Raw genomic sequence first — 6,782 nt, 5'->3', positions numbered from 1 at the left:
TGCTTTTTGTGTGTGTGTGTGTGGGGTGTGTGTGTGTGTTTAACGACACCATTAGAGCACATTGATGTGTAAACAATAGGCTATTCGAGGTCAAACAGTTGGCAATTTTGACATACATCTACAGTCTAAAACTGAATCCTGACCGGCCGCGAGCGATGCGAGCGATTATTTTAGAAAGCATTCATTTCAACTGAACCGGCCTCGGTGGCGTCGTGGTTAGGCCATCGGTCTACAGGCTGGTAGGTACTGGGTTCGGATCCCAGTCGAGGCATGGGATTTTTAATCGAGATACCGACTCCAAACCCTGAGTGAGTGCTCCGCAAGGCTCAATGGGTAGGTGTAAACCACTTGCACCGACCAGTGATCCATAACTGGTTCAACAAAGGCCATGGTTTGTGCTATCCTGCCTGTGGGAAGTGCAAATAAAAGATCCCTTGCTGCTAATCGGAAGAGTAGCCCATGCAGTGGCGACAGCGGGTTTCCTCTCAAAATCTGTGTGGTCCTTAACCATATGTCTGACGCCATATAACCGTAAATAAAATGTGTTGAGTGCGTCGTTAAATAAAACACTTCTTTCTTTCATTTCAATTGCCGCATCCTAACTGCACGCGCGCGACGCGACACATTTATATGTCGCGTCGCACGCGTGCGGTCTGGATACAGCAATGGAAATCAATGATTTCTAAAATAATCGCTCGCGGCCGTTTAGGATACAGCTTTAGAGAAGAAACTCGCTAATTTTTTCCATTAGTAGTCAGGGATCTTTTATTGACGGGGTTCGACCGCCCATCAAGCAAGCGCTTTACCATTGGGCCACGTCCCACCACTGGCAAAGAGTTGATGGTTTCCTCTTTATCTGTTTTTGTTTGTTTGTATGGTTTGTTTGTTGTTGTTTGTTTTTTTTGTTTTTTTTTTTTTGTGTGTGTTTTTTTTTTTTTTTTTTTTTTTTTTGGGGGGGGGGGTGTTTGTTTTGGGGCTTTTTTGTGTTTATTGGGGCGGGGGGGGGGGGGTTAAAAAAAAGAAAACATTTATTATTTTTTAATATAAATATAAATTTACCATAACTAGCACAGTTGTTTCCTGAGCATTTTTCTTCTCTTGTCTCAACCCAGATTCCTAGACATCCGGGTAACACAGTATAGGGTTCTCCTGAACAGTTCCGTCTGTACGTCACTACTCGTCGACACGACCGCGGACAGTCTATTGCTACGTCTGCCTTCCATGTCTCCCAAGCGCCTTTCAAATGGAAAGGAAATGGTTTATTTAACGACGCACTCAACACATTTATTTACGGTTATATATGGCGTCAGACATACGGCTAAGGACCACACAGTTACTGAGAAAGGATACTCGTTTCGATTAGCAGCGATGGATCTTTTATATACACCATCCCACAGACAGGTTGGTACATACCACGGCCTTTGTTACACCAGTTGTGGAGCACTGGCTGGAAAGAGAAATAGCCCAATGGGTCCACCGACGGGGATCGATCCTAGACCGACCGCACATCAAGCGAACGCTTTACCACTGGGCTACATCCAGCCCATTTAAATTGAATACACCAAATATGTTTTGGGAACAGTTCATACTATATAAGTATTATACTTGGTTTCAGGTCGCTTTCCGTACAGCAGTTTAATATAGCAGTTAAAAAAAAAAAAAATTAAGAAGTTTGTTTTGTTTAATGACACCACTAGGGCACATTGATTTATTAATCATCGGCTATTGGATGTCAAACATTTGGTAATTTTGACAAATAGTCTTAGAGAGGAAACCCGCCACATTTTTCCATTAGTAGCAAGCGATCTTTTATATGCACCATCCCACAGACAGGATATAGCAATCGTGGTGCACTGGCTGGAACGAGAAATGGCCCAATGGGCCCACCAAACCGACCGTGCATGAAGCGAGCACTTTACCACTGAGCTACACCCCGCCCCTTAGTCGGGTATATTGACACACTGTTATTGACAACTATAGAATCGAATTTTTTATGCGTCTGTTTTCCGCGTTCCGTGCCCGCATGACGCCATGCAAGAACCACGCACTTGGAAAACAGGGCTATTATCGGCTATTACATTTTATTAAAAACAAAATAATCGTTAACTTGCATATTATCAACAGTTAATTAATAAAAAAATTATTTATTTATTTGTTTGTCGTCCAGAGGAATAATTCACTATACTTTGCGATATCGCAGTACAATTCAAAAAGATATGCAAAGAACTTAAATGTTTTTATACATATTCTTAAAAAAAAGAGACAAAATATAGCACTCACCGTATTTCTGAGCTGAGCTTTGACCTGCAAATAAAAAATGTAAATCACACCATTAAAACATCATTGATACCATTTAAAATATGAAGGAAGGAAATGTTTTATTTAACGACGCACTCAACACATTTTATTTACGGTTATATGGCGTCGGGCATATGGTTAATGACCACACATACTGGGGGAGGAAACCCTCTGTTGCCACTTCATGGGCTACTCTTTTCGATTAGCAGCAAGGGATCTTTTATATACACCATCTCATAGACAGGATAGCACATACCACGGCCTTTGATGTACCAGTCGTGGTGCACTTTCTGGAGCGAGAAATAGCCCAATGGGCTCACTGAGGTTGATCGATTTAAAAATATGACTACGTTAAGCCATCTGTTAACTGTGGATTCTACCATTTTACTTGTCCAACTCATAAACTTGGCTATTCCCAATCTTCTTTATAAATTAAAGTTTGATAGTTTGTAGTTTTCCTCAGACTCAATTCGAGTCTTCCCCTACTTTTACAAGAAGTCCATTTTTTACCTGGAGAAGGTCATCTATCATTTCTATTTTACTTTTATCATTTATTATTATTATTTTATTATTATTTATTTTAAAAATATTTCTTCTTTTTTTTAAAAATTGCTACCGCACATGATGTTGCAGTTGGTAGTGTACGCAGCGGTTTGTTCATCGATACTACTGCCAGGGGAGGGTTTTGCGTTTAAGGGGAGGGGTGGGGTCAATCAAAGGAGTGGGGTCATGGGGATGAGTGAGGTCAAGGGGATGAGTGGGGTCAAGGGGATGAGTGGGGTCAAGAGGAGGGTGGGGTTAAGGGGAGCGAAAATGACACATGCACCAACACATGAAGAAGGCAACCCAATGATGTTTGTTGCGTTTTTGTTGTTTTTCAAAGATAGAAAAAAGGCACTTGAAAAATCTAGATCCAGGGCCACCTGGAGTGGGGACGCAATATCTAGTGGAGGAAGGGGGCACAGTTTCTAGCAAGGGGTTCGTACAACCTCCCCCCCCCCCCCCCCCCCGCACACAAACACACACACACAAACACATACACACGCTAAAGCATTTTACAGTGCAATGCCAGGCTATTTACACAGGAATCCAGGGAAAATGTTCCCTAAATTCCTATTCGACCCTACCCACCCACACACCCACCCCGATACAGGCCACTCCACGCCGCTGGCTTATGTAGAATTATCTACGTATTACCGCTTAAACATCTGTGTCTGTCGCAGACGTCTTCGAACACGAACGACTGACTTCCTACACAGGGCAGACCGGCAGCAGAAGGGGGTGGGTCGTCGCAGGTTCTGTTTGTGAACACCTGTCGGGTGCATGTCGCCCCACAGCTGCCGACCTGGTAGATCCGCCACTGGGACCAATTCCCATCTACTGAAATATCTAAAATGTATAGAAAACGTTTGTTTGTTGTACGACACCACTAGAGCACATTGATTAAGGCGGTTCGATCCTGCGACGCAAGCACCTCAGGCGAGCACTCAACCGATTGAGCTAAATCCCGCCCCTATATACATGTACACGACACCACTAGAGCACATTGATTAAGGCGGTTCGATCCTGCGACGCAAGCACCTCAGGCGAGCACTCAACCGACTGAGCTAAATCCCGCCCCTATATAGGCCCTACATGTACATATACACGACACCACTAGAGCACATTGATTAAGGCGGTTCGATCCTGCGACGCAAGCACCTCAGGCGAGCACTCAACCGATTGAGCTAAATCCCGCCCCTATATACATGTACACGACACCACTAGAGCACATTGATTAAGGCGGTTCGATCCTGCGACGCAAGCACCTCAGGCGAGCACTCAACCGATTGAGCTAAATCCCGCCCCTATATACATGTACACGACACCACTAGAGCACATTGATTAAGGCGGTTCGATCCTGCGACGCAAGCACCTCCGGCGAGCACTCAACCGATTGAGCTAAATCCCGCCCTATATACATGTACACGACACCACTAGAGCACATTGATTAAGGCGGTTCGATCCTGCGACGCAAGCACCTCAGGCGAGCACTCAACCGATTGAGCTAAATCCCGCCCCTATATAGGCCCTACATGTACATATACACGACACCACTAGAGCACATTGATTAAGGCGGTTCGATCCTGCGACGCAAGCACCTCAGGCGAGCACTCAACCGATTGAGCTAAATCCCGCCCCTAAATACATGTACACGACACCACTGGAGCACATTGATTAAGGCGGTTCGATCCTGCGACGCAAGCACCTCAGGCGAGCACTCAACCGACTGAGCTAAATCCCACCCCTATATACATGTACACGACACCACTAGAGCACATTGATTAAGGCGGTTCGATCCTGCGACGCAAGCACCTCAGGCGAGCACTCAACCGATTGAGCTAAATCCCGCCCCTAAATACATGTACACGACACCACTAGAGCACATTGATTAAGGCGGCTCGATCCTGCGACGCAAGCACCTCAGGCGAGCACTCAACCGATTGAACTAAATCCCGCCCCTAAATACATGTACACGACACCACTAGAGCACATTGATTAAGGCGGTTCGATCCTGCGACGCAAGCACCTCAGGCGAGCACTCAACCGACTGAGTTAAATCCCGCCCCTATATAGGCCCTACATGTACATATACACGACACCACTACACGACACCACTAGAGCACATTGATTAAGGCGGTTCGATCCTGCGACGCAAGCACCTCAGGCGAGCACTCAACCGACTGAGCTAAATCCCGCCCCTATATAGGCCCTACATGTACATATACACGACACCACTAGAGCACATTGATTAAGGCGGTTCGATCCTGCGACGCAAGCACCTCAGGCGAGCACTCAACCGACTGAGCTAAATCCCGCCCCTATATAGGCCCTACATGTACATATACACGACACCACTAGAGCACATTGATTAATTAATCATCAGCTACTGGAGGTGAAACATTCGGTAATTCTAAATCGTAGTCATCAGAGGAAACCCGCTACATGTTTCCTAATTCAGCGAGGGATCTTTTATATGCACTTTCCCACATACTACGGTCTTTGACCACTTGTGGTGCACTGATTGGAACGAGAAAAAAAAAATCCCAATCAGTTGAATGGATCCACTGAGGTGGTTCGATCCTGCGACGCAAGCACCTTAGGTGAGCACTCAACCGATTGAACTAAATCCCGCCCTGTATGTATACAACTGCCACCCAGAAGTAAAATAGACTATAAATCAGATAAACAATCTTTGAACTTAAGGGTAAACAATATTGAAACAATAGTTTTACCCACATGTACCCAGACGATTCCCTATTTATTATTAGTAGTAGTATCAACATTATTATTAACAGTAGTATTAATTAGTATTAATTTTTTTTAATTATTATTTATTTTTTTATCTTATTTTATCTATTTTATTTTATATACAGTTAAATCTCGTTTGCTTGGACCCCGTCGGTGCTCGAGAAAGTGTTCGGCCCATCAGGTAGTTCGACCTAACCGTTCGGTCAATATCGTGTGTGGTTCGAGTGTTGCGGTGTATTCGACCATTCCGAGTTCGAGCCAATGAGATTCTACCGTATTATTATTATTATTATTATTATTATGTGGGGTTTTTTTATTATTATTTTTTTTAAAATGTGTAATAGTGTAAACATGATTCCCTTTGCAGGTCTATACGTTTTTCTTCTACCTGTTAACAGGTATATTACATAACAATGATTTTACTATGTACAGATGTATGTAACATATAGCCTACACGTAATCAAAATCGAGATTCGATGTCAAACAGGACCACAGTCCCCAGAGCACATCCTGCAATTCTGACCCTCTACGATGAAGCCAGGATAAAGCACTGGCCGAACGGAGCTACACTGGCTGTCAAGCTTTGGGATTCCAAAGAATACTTGACAGAGACAGTGGTTTTGTATCACCACAACCGGACTCCAAATCTAAAGCATGATCAACTATAGCTTGAACACAGAAGAAGAAGAAGAAGAAGAAGAAGAAGATCGAGATCGCTTTTTTTTTTTTTTTAAATATCATACAATGCATTTATACATATTGTTCTCGTTTTCTTCTCTTCTTTTTTTTTCTCTTTTTTTTTTCCTTTTTTTATTTTTTTTTCGTTTTAATTCTAACAAAGTACGACATAAATCTAGAGCCATACGAACCGCACGTTACTCCCACAATCCCAAGTGACAAGAGATAAATTAGGTCCACCATTGTTCTACGTTATACCAATACCTGCAAACCAAACATACAATTTCAAACGTGAAGATGTGAACTTTGCAATAATAGTAACAAGTGAGGTGTCGATGGGAAATGTTATCACTAAGGGCCGACTATAAAATAAATGGGGCGGGGGTGTCGCCGGAGATGTAGTGTCATTTATAATTTTATAAGCATTGATAATCGTATTTTCTCAATGGAATTTTGGAGTGACGGTTGCTGAACCTGTATTTTTGTTGTTGTTGTTTGGGTTTTTGGTTGTTGTT

This window comes from Gigantopelta aegis, chromosome 5 (genome assembly GCF_016097555.1).
Source record: "Gigantopelta aegis isolate Gae_Host chromosome 5, Gae_host_genome, whole genome shotgun sequence".
In the NCBI taxonomy this organism is placed as follows: Eukaryota; Metazoa; Mollusca; class Gastropoda; order Neomphalida; family Peltospiridae; genus Gigantopelta; species Gigantopelta aegis.
The sequence above is the reverse complement of the archived record's forward strand: the minus strand, read 5'-3'. Positions refer to the sequence as shown.